General features: G+C 52.6%; 1 protein-coding gene across 1 annotated transcript in view; it reads left to right on the top strand.

Moving 5' to 3' along the window:
• CSMD1 (CUB and Sushi multiple domains 1) overlaps positions 1–14,962 on the top strand; it is a 1,321,894-nt gene that overhangs the window by 1,175,810 nt on the left and 131,122 nt on the right. The gene's annotated exons all lie outside the window — the stretch shown is intronic.

Here is a 14,962-nt window from a genome sequence, read left to right as displayed (position 1 = left end):
TAGACAAAGGGAAAAAATCTCTCACAAATACCCATGGATGTGATCTTCAGTGTCATGTACCATGACTATTTTCATTGTTCTTGGCTTCCCAAGATCTCTGGACCAAGAATTTACAGGAATCTCCCGACTAACCATTTAAGAATTTCACATTATATTTTTAACTATTACAGGAATATAATTTTCTCACTGGATCTTTTCAGGCGCTGTTCAACAGTGCATTCAATTGTATTAAAGCATTTTTTAAAAAAAACTAGTAGAGAAACATAGTTTATATCCTTTCTTTCCCCCAGACCTGTTAATGTTATAAGCTAGGGGTGCCCAACCTTTTTGAATCTGCAAGCACCTTTGGAATTCTGACACAGAGTGATGGATGCAGCCAGAAAATGGCTTCTGCAAGAGATGGAGCCAACCACAAAATGTCAGAGACTGAGGTCATACATAACTCTAATAGAGCTCTTCAACATTTCAGGTACAAGCTTTGCTTTCCAGGGTGCAATTTAAAATAAACATACAGATTTAAAAGATTTTATTGCATACACACAACTTGCCTTCCTTCACACAGTGAAGATCCTCCTTGTGCTGTAGTGGCAGATATCCAATGGCCAATCAGAAGCCTTCCTGGGCAAAAAGCTCCACCTGGCCTTACCCACTTTCTAAAAACACTTGGCAGGCACCAGGAAAGGTGTTGGAGGGTACTGTGGATCCCACAGGCACCAGGTGGGGGACCACTCTTATAAATCATTTAAAGTAGTGTATTTATTCTACTGGTTATATATTCTGGCAATTCAAAATCTGTGGGAATTCTAGCCTCTCCTTTATTCAGAACTTCATTGAGACAAAGACATGTTCAAAGTCTGGAGGAACTCAGTAAGCACAGCACTGCCATATATTGAACATCTGCACAATTTCCTGTGAGCTGTACTCAATGTTGGCACATAACATCAGTCAGCTTTATGACAGGTTCTTCTTAATGAGTAAGAAGCTACCACCTCCCCATATTAAAAAGGATGCCTGAATAGTTTGGGTTAAATACTTTTGCTGCATATTTACTGTAGGCATAGTGTATGCCTAGGGAATGGAAGGGAAGCATTTTATATTTTCTGCGCTAGGAAATGAAGCAAACATGCCCCTTCCTTTCCATATCTCTATAGGAAGACTGCAGCAAGTCCAAAGAGAATGTATCCTTAGAATTAAAACTACGTGATCCTTAGTTTTATTCTGACTAAAGTAAGAAGTGATGAGAAGGAAGTATTGTGATTAGCAGGATATTGGAAAGTGATTTTACAAGATAGAACAACATTGTCCCTTAGTTCTTCCTGCCTATTCTTTGGAGGAGGCACTTTTGTCCTAGTTTGGAGATAAATCAAACTCAATCATGTCCTCTCCATCATCATAATAACAGTTACCGCCTATGTTCGAGAGGAAGAGGAGCGGGAGGAGGCGCGCAGCGACACAAGTACACACACACACACTGGCTGGGTGAAAAAATGGCCACAACTTTATTAACATAAAACAGCAACAGGAGTATTGGCCCGCATGTGGATCGGATCCTCAGAACCGCATCGGCTGACCCGCCTGTCAGCCGATGACCCCCCGCCCCCCCCGCCACCGGCGGAAGGGGGGGGAACCAAGGAGAGGCATTGTACAGGGGGGGAAGTCACCTGGTGTACACCCTTGGTGATCCCCCTGCCACCTGGGAGGGAGAATGCCCCGGCAGCCCCCGAGCTGGGCGTGCCTTCATAACTCCCTCCCAAGATTCCTTATGGGAATCCCCTCCATGGGGAGCCTGCGAACGAGGTCCCGGCTCCCCAACAAATGGGATCCGATCCAATGCCCAACCGCCAGAAAGTTGTGACAGCTAAAACACAACAAACAGGGAGAGGAGGGTGGGTGTCCGTTCACCGAGGACGAAGTGAGCGGGGGCGGGTCCGGCAGCCAGTTAAATACCTGGCCGCCGGACCTTGGAGGAAACTGCCGCGTGGGACCCGCGGCCAGCCCCGCCCCCCAACGGTTCGACTCCGGGCCGCCGTGATTGGCTGGCCCGCAGTTTGAACTGGTTGGTCGCTGGCCCGCCCGGAGCATGCCGGGCGAGCCAGCGAGCAAGACAGTCGCCGCGATCCCCGCTCCTCCTCCCCCGGCGGCAACGGCTGGCCCAGGTAAGTCTGGGCCCCCCATTTACCGCCTATGTTCGAGAGGAAGAGGAGCGGGAGGAGGCGCGCAGCGACACAAGTACACACACACACACTGGCTGGGTGAAAAAATGGCCACAACTTTATTAACATAAAACAGCAACAGGAGTATTGGCCCGCATGTGGATCGGATCCTCAGAACCGCATCGGCTGACCCGCCTGTCAGCCGATGACCCCCCGCCCCCCCCGCCACCGGCGGAAGGGGGGGGAACCAAGGAGTGGCATTGTACAGGGGGGGGAAGTCACCTGGTGTACACCCTTGGTGATCCCCCTGCCACCTGGGAGGGAGAATGCCCCGGCAGCCCCCGAGCTGGGCGTGCCTTCATAACTCCCTCCCAAGATTCCTTATGGGAATCCCCTCCATGGGGAGCCTGCGAACGAGGTCCCGGCTCCCCAACAAATGGGATCCGATCCAATGCCCAACCGCCACAAGAGCCACAAGTGGCTCCCGCCAACACTCCTAATGCTGTAACCATTCCAGCAAACCGTCCCTCAGATCCTGCAACCAGATGTCGTTGCCCCAGCTGGAGAGGTGAACCCCATCCTGTCGAAAAAGCGGGGCCACCCGATGCGAAATGTCCCAGTGGGTGATCAGGGCTCCCCCGATGGCGGCGATGCGCTAGCCCATGGCGTGTGCCAGCTTCTGCCTGACGGTTTCCACTTTGCCATGGCAGCGAGCCCCCCGCCACACACATCTCTGGAGTAAATCCGACCAAAGGATGGAGGTCTGTGGGAAGAGTCCCCGCAGGTAATCCAGGTCTGCGCACATGGCTCGCTTCAGCTCCGGGCCTTCTCGCTTGCCCAGGTCGTTCTCGCCCAGCTGTATGACCAATACATCCGGCGGGCCTGACTGTCGCGCCTGCCGCTGCAGCATAGGGACCAGGGCCTCCCAGAGCATTCCCCGCACTCCGAGCCAGCGAATGTGAAGGTGCTCTTGCAAACCCACGTGCCTGCCCCAGCCGGACGACTCTGCATACTTGCCAGCCCAGTGCACGATGCTGTGCCCGCAGATCCAGACCGACCTCCTCCGCCCTGCCAAAGAGAAGCAAGTAACCAAAAATTAATGAGAGGCCCCGCCTGCCGGGCGAATGTAGGTCCGGAATGCCCGGGACCGCCACCGCCCGATAGCCTTTATGGCCACCGCAGGCAACCCGCACCCATGCGCCTCCGTTGCTGCGCCGATGCGGAAGGAGTGTGTTCCGAAATCCTGGGGGGGGGAACCCCAGGGCCGCAAGGCAGGAGCGCAAAACAGCTGCGAACTGGTAGCGGGTGAGGGGAGAGTGGTCCCTGTGCAGGAGGAATGGCCCCTTGATATCCGGCCGCAGCCCCAGGTAAGCTCCCGCCGCCCGGACCGGGCACAAGGCCCGGTTGCTGGAGGGCCGCAGAGTGACGGTGTGCCCCTTCCCCCGCTGATCTGTTTTAGAGTGGCGCACGGTGATGGAGACCCGGCGAGGGGTCCATTTGATGTCGCCCTCCTGCAGGGCCCGGGCCCCCCCGTCCGACCGAGAGCCGGCCACCAGCTCGCCCACCCGGAACGCCCCAAAGAAGGCTAAGGAAAAGGCCGTGCGGAACAGCTGGGCCTCGAATGGGGACCAACAAACGTCGGGAACCACGCGGATGATGCCCCCCAGCATGGCCAAGGTGATGGGCCGCCTGTGGTCTGGAAGAGGAGGGGCCAGCCGTGCCCAACCCTCCACTGCTTTGCGGACCAGGAAGCTGCCACAGGGGTCCGGGGAGCCGGCTGCCTTGGAAAAGAACGCAATTGCTGCCAGGTCTCTCCTCATGGTTCTGGTGGACAGGCCCAGCTCGCGGAGGTGAGCCAGATACCGCAGGACCATGTTTTGGGTTGCCGGCCAGGCCACCCCCACCCCACTGCCCTCGGAAAAGGATTGAAATCTGGATGCTGCCGCGGTGTAGGCTCGGAGGGTGGAAGGTGCCACCGAGCAAAGTACTCCCTGCGTTACAGACTCCCTCCAATCTGCCACAGCTCCTCCGGGAATGGGTCGGGCACGCGACGAGCCTCTGGTGCCAGCGAGAAGAATCTCTCCATCTGGAAGCGAGATAACGCGTCCGCCAGGTCGTTATCTACCCCTGCTATGTGTCGGGCAAAAAAGGTGATGTTAGATTCAAGACAGCATAGCACAGAACGGCGGACCAAACGCATTACCCGCTCAGAGCGAGACGATTGGCGGCAGATTACTTTTACCGTCGCCATGTTGTCACACCAGAATGTCACCCGCTTGTTCCGCAGGAGCTTCTCCCATATGCACACGGCCACCAGGATGGGGAAAAGTTCCAGGAACGTGAGATCGCGGAGGATTCCCGACCCCGCCCACGAGTCCGGCCACCGCTGGGCGCACCAGCGTCCCCGGAAGTAGACCCCAAACCCCAGACTGCCGGCTGCATCGGAGTGGACCTGTAGGTCTGACCCTAGGTCCAGCGGGTCTTGCCACAGGGAAACCCCGTTGAACCTGTCCAAGAACTCCAGCCACACCCGCAAATCTGCCCTGAGGACCGCGGTGATCCTTATCCGGTGGTAAGGGGCGGTCACGCCCCGGCAGGCCTGGGCGAGCCGGGCGCAAAAGGCCCGCCCCGGGGAAACCACCCTGCAGGCAAAATTAAGGTGGCCGATGATGGACTGGAGCTCCCTGAGGGTGCACTTCGAGCGGGACAGGATGGTGGTGATGAGATCCCGCAGGCGAGCGAGCTTGTCCTTGGGGAGCCGTGACAGTCCGGCCACCGAGTCCAGCTCGATCCCTAAGTAGGTGAGTCGAGAGGCAGGGCCCTCGGTCTTTTCCTGAGCCAGGGGGACCCCCAATTCCGAGGCCAAGGCCTGGAAGGCGCCGAGCCTTGCAGCGCAACAGGAGCTGTTGGGCGGGGCCATGATGAGGAAGTCATCCAAATAATGAGTGATAAATGGAGACCCCATGCGGCCCTTGGCTGCCCATTCTAAAAAGGTGCTAAAGGTCTCGAAAGCCGCGCAGGCCACAGAGCATCCCATGGGCATGGCCTTGTCCACATACCAGTGTTCTTGGAACTTAAAGCCCAGCAGGCAATGGTCCCGCGGGTGAACTGGTAGCAGCCGGAAGGCTGACTGAACATCGCACTTGGCCATGAGGGCCCCCCGCCCGCAAGCCCTGACCAGGCGCACTGCGTGGTCGAATGACGCATACTTGACCGCGCATAGGTCAGGAGGGATGGCTTCGTTAACCGAAGACCCCCTGGGGTAAGACAGATGGTGAATAAGCCGGAACTCCCCTGGGGTTTTCTTCGGGACGACCCCCAGGGGGGACACCCTCAGGTTGGGTAAAGGGGGGCTGGAGAAGGGGCCTGCCACCCGTCCAGCTGCCACTTCCTTGGCAATTTTCGCCGCCACCACCCCGGGGAGCTCCCTAGCGGATTTGAGGTTCCCTGAGGAGGATGCCACCCGCGGCCCTGTGTAAGGGATGCTGAAGCCCGATGCGAACCCCTCCCGCAAATACTTGGCAGCCTCCCTGTTGGGGTAGCGTGCCAGCAAGGGGAGCAGTGCCTGGAGGCGAACAGGGGTCTGGGCAAGACCCAGCCCCTCGGAGGGGGCCCTAGTTACCGTTGGCGGGCTGGTTGGTGGATGCGGCCGATCCCCCGTCCTTACGGGCACTGTTGGAGGACCGGCCCCCTCGAAAGGGGTGTGAGGATGTCCCTCCCTTGGGGCAGGATGGGCGGGGATGGGGCCCTCCGCAGGAATCGCAATTGTGCTCGAAGCGGCACTTTGAGCGCTGGCATCTCCCCTGGTTGTACTCCCAGCACACGCCCCGCGATTTTTCCCTGCGAGGCTGCCATCGCCCCCCCCGAAGGGAGTCACCCTTCCCCTTCATGTGTGGGCCTACCAGCCAGAGCCAGAGCTTCTGGCTAATGAGGTCCCAGCGGGCCCTGGGGTTGTGAGAGGCCCTTTTCCGGAAGGCCTCGTCATAATCCATGGCAGCGGATTCCCCCGCTAAGGCCCGCGCCCGTAGGACATTCCCCAAATGATTTGTCAGGTGCCATCCCCGCTCAGGGTAAGCGGCCTGGATGACCTCCATGTAGACCGTGAAACCCTCCAGCCAGTTAGCAAATGTCCGCTCAGCCACCTCCTTCTTGCCCCCCCTTTTGTCCCGCTTGGCTGGCGGCGCGCATCTCCCGTCCTCCGCCTCTGGACGGAGAAGGGCTAGGACGTCTACGTAGTAGCCGTCCAGTATGCGTTCCCTGACCCTGCGTGCCAAATGGATCCCTGGGGGGTCCTCGCTGTCCGTGAACAGTGAGACCCGTGGCGGGGGTTCCGCAGAGCCCCAGACCTCCCTGGGGTCACCCTCCCCCAGCCGTGTCCTGTCCCTCCTACGTTGGGCCCACCCCGGTAGGCCAGGGGTCCCAGCTGCTACCACCCAATAGTCCTCCCCTGATGCCCCATCGTCCGAGGAAGAGGACTCACCTGAGCTTCAATCGCTGTCTGTCTCCTCCTGCCGGTGGCGCCGTCCCCTTTTCTTGCGTGATGTCCTCCTCCGCTTGGGTGGCCTCTGGCGGTCCCCACTGTTGCTGCTCCCTGAGCCGGAGGAGGACCGAGCCTGTCTCCGCCGGGCAACTCCACGACCTCTCTTTGCCTTTTCTAGAGACTTGTGTTGGGGGACCTCAACAGGGTCTGAGGCAGGTTGAGCTGCCCCAGCCCCGGAGTTCCCCAGGTGCTCCACACGCTCTGTGAGGCGCTCCAATGCCCGGGAAATATCCAGCAGGGCACTGGGGCTGGCCTCCCCCACAGTCTGCTGGGGCTTGGTCCGCCCAGCAGCCTGTGCCCTGGGCCCTCCGGCTTTGGCTGCCATACGATTGGTGACCCGTTTGCCCTGAGCCTTGGTCTCCCCTCCACGGGCGCCGGTTGCCGCCCTCCTCCCAGGCGCGGGCGAAGTGGCAGCCGCTGGCCTGCTGCCGGCCCCTTGCCTCCCCCGAGCCCCAGGCTTTTCCCTTGTACTGAGCCCCTTCCCCCGGGGGGGGGTTACTGGTGGCTCCCTTGGGCTCCCTCCCAGGCCCCTTTGATGGGCTGCGTGCCCGGCTCCGGACCCCCGCTGGGGTGCCCCTCTTCCGTGGCGCCATGGATCCTCCCCCGCTCGACCTGCACAGCCACGGAGGGATTGTGGAGGTGGGCGAAGAAGGAAGGCTGGGGAGTGAGTGCTGTCGCTGCAGATGCCCCCGCCGTTGGGACTCCCGCCAGGCGAGGAAGGAAGGCCGGGGAGCGAGTCCTGCCGCTGATGAAGCTCGCCCCCGTTGGGACTCCCGCTGGGCCGCCCCTTGCCTCCCCCCGGGTGCCGTCCGCTCGTCCCGCTTGCCGGAGCCTCCTCCCGGCCGCCCCCTCTTCTGCCGGGCTAGCTGGGATCAGGGACCACGAGGGGCTCAGCTAAACCCCTCGGCAACCTGACCAGCTGCTCAGCGCCCGGGCTTCCGACGCCTCCGCCGCTCTTCCGTCCTGCCTCTTCGTCCTCGCGATTCGCCTCGACGCTGGAAAGCCGTCCGGTCTGTCCGTTCACCGAGGACGAAGTGAGCGGGGGCGGGTCCGGCAGCCAGTTAAATACCTGGCTGCCGGACCTTGGAGGAAACTGCCGCGTGGGACCCGCGGCCAGCCCCGCCCCCCAACGGTTCGACTCCGGGCCGCCGTGATTGGCTGGCCCGCAGTTTGAACTGGTTGGTCGCTGGCCCGCCCGGGGCATGCCGGGCGAGCCAGCGAGCAAGACAGTCGCCGCGATCCCCGCTCCTCCTCCCCCGGCGGCAACGGCTGGCCCAGGTAAGTCTGGGCCCCCCATTTCATGTAGACCAAGTGTTCTATGTGAATAGTTAATAGAACAGAAGAGAAACACAGTTCACAATACTTTCCTCTTTTGTAGGGAGGAAGAATCTAATACATTATGGAGTACACAGGTTGGGTCTTGAGTCAGGGGTTCCTACTGTGTGTCCAGTGTAACAGTCACACACGATTTGAGGGTTCTTCTCAATTCCTGTGCATGTAGGACACAATTTGGCTTGGGACTATGGGTGATCATTGAGAAGGGTTTCAGCCTTCCTCCTCCCACTTCTGTACCATTTGCTTGATCTGAAATTGTTGGGGAGGAGGCTGTTGCTTGGCCTGTTGAGGAAATCCATAAGTGTACAGGTGGCAGGTTAGGATAGGGTTGCCATTTCCCTGATGAGGGAGGAGGATCCTCTGCTCCCAATTTCTGGCACCTGCCACCACCACTCAGGCACCAGGAGCACTTCTGCTCTTTGCCCCGTTTGGGGCTCAAATTGGCCCCGTATGAAGCACGTACAGGCTCCCAGGCCTGCACGTTGATTTCACTTCCCAGAAGAAGAAGACTGAGGTGAATGCTGGGTTCTCTTCTTTCGCCAGGAGGGTAAGGGTACTTTGCTACAGAAGCTGTTTATTAAAATCTGATTTATATGTCACCACATGTTGGAAATGAATGGAGGTTAGATTCCAATTGTTGAGGCTTAACAGTAGTGAGTTGATAAGATTGGGAAGGTTAGCAGCACTCTTTGGTGAATGAATGTTTGAATACTTTGGATTTTTTTAGTACTATGAAGATAGCCCATAGGGTGTGTTCTCCTTTATATTTGGGATTGCCCTATCCAAAGGCAGCTCTACTATATTTAGATTTTTTAACCATTCCATAATATAGGGGAGTATTTATGCTTGCAAGATTAAACTCTGTGCCTTCCCAAGTAATGCAAGTTTAAATGCAAAGGATCCCATTTTCTGATATACTTTGCAACTGTGCTACTGGACAGATAGAAACTTTGGAGTATTGTTTACTGGAATGCAATATTTTTTGTAGTATTAGGAATATGTGGATTACTCCTATTTTTTATGATAATGAAGGGCTGTCAATACCAGACAAGTTTAAAACTTTTTGAAGGCATGGATTTAGGAATTACACTGGCTGTTGCTGAATCTTTTGCCAATGTAATTAAATGTAAAGGATTTTAAGTGTGGTAAATGTTATCTTATTTTAAAATTGTTGTAGTTGTAGTTAGTGTGGCATTGCTGAAGACACTTCTCTTACACTGCACATTTTAAATGTGGGAACTGAAGAGAGCCTGCAAATCACGTGTTACTGTTACATAGGGTGGGGTTCCTGGGCCCAATCGATGTATAATGTGTGAATCAGCCTTTTAATGAAACAGGCAACTCTAAATCTACTGAAAGAATATAAGTGTTCTTGAGAGGTTGGGGTTGGGGGGGGGAGGTTAGCAGGGACTTCCAACATGGAGCTAATGGGTGGGGTTTTATGGGGCACGCAGGCTATTAAGGAAGCAGAAATCAAAGGCTGTGGAGAGGACTTTAGTGGGTAATTCAGATAGGGATACTAGGTGTCTGATAGACAGTCTCATATTTTAGGGACTGTCTGGGGAAAATATTCCCAAAATACAGGACACCTCCTCTCTGATTCTCCACAGCCTTTGTGGCGCTCCTGTGCCTGCACGGCCCTGACACGGCCTCCTGCAGCTGTGCAGCCCCAACTGGAGTGGCCATCCACCTCAGGCAGCCTCTGTGGCCCTCCTGCTAGCCTCCTGCAGCTGCATAGCCATGGCAGGAGTGGCCAGCCAGTCTGAGCAGCATCTGCGGCACTCCTGCCAGGCCTCCTGCCACTGCACACGTCTCCAGAAGTGGAAAGCCACTCCAAGTGCCTGGGTGGTCTCCTCATCGCTCCTGCCAGCCTTCTGCAGTTGTGTGGCTCCAGCAGGAGCAGCTTGGGCACCTAGAAGTGAGCCTGGCATGATGACATCACTTCTGTTAGTGATGTCATCACACAGGCCAGGAGAGAGAGAGAGAGAGAGAGAGAGAGAGAGAGAGAGAGAGAGTGTGAAAATTTTAAAAATGGTTAAGTGACACCCCCATCCTCTCCATGGCGTCTGATATTACTCTGGACACCATCTGGGAACTCTAAATTCTGATGAGCAGAGGCTGCGGGTGGGGGAGAGAACTATATATAGAGATAGCAGAAAGGTAGAGGGAGGCATATTAGATCATGGTTCCCGGTGTGGCACCCATGAGCACTATGGCACCCACAGGTACTTCCCTTGGTTCCTGCTGAGCTTTTCAGAAAGTGCTCAGGTAGTTGAGCAGAATTTGTTATTTGCTGACCTCATTCAAATGAAATGGTTTCCCATGACTGTAATAGCAGCCACTGACAAATCAGGAGGACTGGTAAGCACTCAGGCTTTCCTTAGTGAGTGTGTGGTTCCATTCCCCTTTCTGGATTTTCTTCTTTTTATTTCCCACTGTGTTTATTCCTCCCTCCCCCCTAAGGCTGTCCTTTCTTTTTTATTCCTCTTCTCTTCTTTGAGAAATCTTTCATTCATTTTACAAGAAAAGTTTTAAAATACAGCCCCCCATAGTAATAAAAGGCTTATTAATATGGAAAGCCAGAGAAAAATTTCAATGACACGAATGTCACTGTATAGAATATCACCAAAAATGTTTGCCAGGCAGAGGAGACACAGTTCTGACCTTTATAAATCAGTGGTCTTACTCAGTATAAGCCTGCTTCAATGTGAAATAAATAAAGTAGAGGAGATGAGGGTGGTGGTGTGCTGATTGTGACTCGAACAACTGTGGCCATGAGCTTCATTTACAAAGCAGAGAGGGAGATAGGGGAAGAAACATCTTCAGTAAAATATTATGCTAGCACCACTGCAATAAGGTGGTAGGAAATGGGAAGAATACTGCTGTGGGCAAATATAAGCAAGAATTTTGCTCAGCTTGCTGTTGGCATTCGACTCACATAAAACTTTTCTGTGCCTACACCTTAACCACGTAAAGATATAAGGTCTCTCTACACAAGACGTCTGGCACATGTTCTTTAAGTGTCAGGTGATGCAATATTTTCTGGGAACTGTAGTTTTAAAAGAGTTGCTGTGGCAAAGAAGGTTGAAAATATAAGCAAAATTAGGTTAGAAGCCTTTTTCTAGTGTAGTTATTGGGTGCAAGCCCATTTATGAATTTTTTTTAGTTAGTATTAGTATTTTTTTAAATTGTGTTCTTGGTTTTTAATGTTCATCTGCCTCCGATCTCTACAAGAAGGAGAACTATAAATGAAACAAATAATGAATGAGGATCTATTTGTACCATCTGAAGAAGTGGGCCCTAATCCACAGAGTAGTTAACATACCACAAGACTCCTTTTTTATTTTTTAACTGAAAGATGTATTTAAAATGCTTGGTTCAACATTAGCCAAATAGGAATCGGAAGCTGCTGCTAGCTATATTACATTCTTAGAAAATGTTTGATGCAGATTGCACGCAGAATAAATGGTTATCTTTTAAGTGGAACAATTCAAGTTTAGAAATGGAACACTGAAGAACAGTGCAGTCAGTTTAGCTAGATTTATTTTATTTTATTTTATTTAAAACATGTTGCCTTTCCACACAAATAGGGTCCCCAAGGCAGTGAACATCAAATTTTTAAAAAAAATTTCAACATTAAAACTTTTAAAATAAATTATATATACAATTCAATAAAAACATATAAACAGACGTAACAGTGAAAACCAGGAGGCCAATAACAGTTATTGAGGTATGGCAAACAAAACAAAACAAAAAAGTCTTACTTGCTGGCAGAAAACAATAGAGGGAGACAGATTAAGCTGTCTGAGGAAGAAGTTCCAAATTTTTAGCACTATGACCGAGCTGGCCCTTTCTCAGATCTCTACCCATTTTGCCTGAGATGGTGAAGGCACTCAAAGCAGGGCCTCCAGATATTACCACAGTGGATAAGTAGGTTCATATATATTAAGACAGTTCTTAAAGTATGCTGGTCTCAAACCATATAAGGCTTTGATATACAAGAACAGCACATTGAATTGGGTCCGGAAACAAATTGGGAGCCTGTGTAAATGGAACAAGACTGGAATGATATGGTCTCTTTGACCCATTCCATTCAACATTCTGGCCATAGCATTCTGTGCCAACTGTAGCTTCCAGACATACAGTGCATTGCAACAATCTAATATAGTTGCTATTAGGACATGCACCATAATGGCAAGCTCTCCCCCTCCCCAGGAAGGGCCACAGCCAGCTCACCAGCTGAAGCTGGTGTAAGGCATCCCTGGCCACTGTTGCCACCTGTATATCCAACATGAGGCCTGGGTCCAGAAACACCCCCAAAAGAGAACCCATTTCCTGGGTCCAACCTTCCCTCCCACCAATATCACTTCTGTTTTGTCAGGATTAAATTTCAGTTTGTTAGCCCTCATTCATTCCAAAGCTCCCCCCCCCAGGCACCTGTTTACAGTTTCCACAGCCTCCCTGGAATCTACTGAAAGTGTGAGATAGAGCTGTGTTATCTGCATATTGGTGGTGACTCAGCCCAAATCTCTGGATGACCTTTCCCAGCAGCTTTACATAGATGTTGAAAAGCATAGGAGACAAGATGAAACTTTGAGGCACCCATAGGCCAAAGGTCAAGGGGCAGAGCAACAATCCTCCTGTACCACACACCGAAATCATTCTTTGAGATAGCACCAGAACCACTGCAGAACAGTGCCTTCTAGTCCCAGTTCTGAAAGGTGATTCAGAAGAAAACCATGATCAATGGTCTTGGAAACCACTGAGTCTCACTCCTCTATAGACTTCCAGGGACATGTCATCCACTAGAGTGACCAAGGCCATTTCAGTCCTCTAACCAGGCCTGAAACTAGATTGGAACAGACCCAAACAATCCACTTCATCAGGCATCCATGAAGTTGAACATTCTCTGCTTATTCAGTCACCTTGCTCAAGAATGATACATTTGAGAATGGATGTTGGTTGTTCAACTCTTCTGGGTCCAGAGTAGACATGGGCACGATACAAAAATAAATCCTGATTAAGCCGATCGTGGATCTGGGCTGCCACTGAACGCAGGTTCCCAATTCTAACCGATCAAGTCTCGTTTCCGGTCCAAAATCGGGAATTGGGGAGGCCAGTGCCCAGGGCAACCGTAGTCAGGCTGCTGCGCGCTCCTGAGTCGCCCCTGCCCACGCAGCAAGCCGGCTGTCCCGGTGCGCTGTGGAGCTGGCAGCAGCGCGAGTGGCTCGGAGGCTGCCCGCGCCATTCACCTGCCCCGCAAGACAAGGGGCGGCCGGCTTGTCCGCGCGCCCCTTGTTCTGGGGAAAGGCGAACGGCGCAGGCGGCCTCCCAGCCTCCCGCGCTGCCTTTTGCCTTTCCCCAGGACAAGGGGCGGCTGACTTGCCCACACGCCCCTTGTCCTGGGGAAAGGCGAATGGCGCGGGTGGCCTCCCAGCCTCCCGCGCTGCCTTTTGCCTTTCCTTTGTGCCCACCCCCTTCCCCCTTCCTCCCCTGGGTTGCTGCTCCGTGTTTGGAAGGAAGCCTGCCAATCAAGGAAAGCTGGGCTTCCATTCGTGATTCAAGGGCGACAGAAGGAGGGCAAACACAGCTCATTTCCCTGACTCCGTTGCTCCGGGAATAAATTACATACGCCAGAGTGTCTGCAATTCCGAACAGAAACTGATCCATCCGATCAAGTCCCGAACAAGCAAACTCCCGACTGCTGGATCGGTTGCCATGGACAGAACCGATTAGCTGAGTCACGATGGCGCAAACACCAAAATCGGGGTTTTTTTGAAATCGTAATTCAGATCGGGCCCATCTCTAGTCCAGAGTAAGTTTCTTTAGGGATGGATGCACCACAGCCTACTTCAAGGCAGGGACAACCACCCCCTCTTCCGGGCTACATTTACTGTGTCCTGGATCCAGTCTGCCCCTCTCTTCCTGACAGATTTAAACAGCCAGGAGGGGCAAGGTTCGTACAGAGAGGTGGTAGGTTCCAGGAACCTTTCACATCCTCAGACTGGTTAAGCTGAAAGAGTACAAACAAACAAATCAACACCTTGGGTCCATCCAATCCTGTCTCTGCTAATGTAGAGTCTAAGTCAGAATGGATGCAAGAGATTTTATCCACAAAGTGCTTAGCAAAATGCAGTGGGTTGCAGAGCGTTTCACCTCCTTCTGTTGGCTGGAACCCAATAGGCCTCTGACTACCCAGAGGAGTTCCATGGGGCTACACAGTATATACCATTTTCCATTTTAAATACATCATTTGTTTCAAATACTTAAACTGGTCATATTTCTAAAATGTACGTGTAGACACAATAACAACATAGATATAACCAGACATAGATAGCACAATAGACATAAAGCAGAAGTTTCCAAATCAATGCATTTTCTACTGTTACACTAATTTGAAATACAGTTAAATGTAAGTCAGAGGAATTCATTTGGTTGAAGTTAGATCTAGGAAGGAGTAGTTTCCCCTCACTCTAGCATTGATACAATGTGTGGAGTTTTAGTGATGAATCCAGTGCCTTCCAAACATTGTTAAAATTCCACACAGAAAAAACCTTCATACAGCAATATGTATTTCATCAATGCACACAAATATGTAAATCTATCATACTTACAGCATCACTGAGACAAGTTTGACTAGTATTTTTATAGTCCCTATGCCATTCCCAGCAAGAAGATTCAGAAGTTGATAATCAATAAAACATCCCCCACCTTGATGCGTAGGATTTCTTAAATCAGTGTACATTTGCAAATCCATAGCATGGAGAAGAGAAAGTCTCAAATGTATGCTAAGCTCAGCTGCTTTCTCACGTAAACCTGTATAATATTATCACTGAAAGAGAAGCAACAATAAACATACATATGAACATGCCTTATACAGGTCATTCATTGGTCCATCAAATTCAGCAGCTCTGACCCGAAGTGGCTCTCCAGG

The sequence above is a fragment of the Eublepharis macularius genome, chromosome 1, assembly GCF_028583425.1.
Source record: "Eublepharis macularius isolate TG4126 chromosome 1, MPM_Emac_v1.0, whole genome shotgun sequence".
Taxonomy (NCBI): Eukaryota; Metazoa; Chordata; class Lepidosauria; order Squamata; family Eublepharidae; genus Eublepharis; species Eublepharis macularius.
Note: the sequence above shows the minus strand (reverse complement) of the source record. Positions and strands in the feature narration are given on the sequence as shown.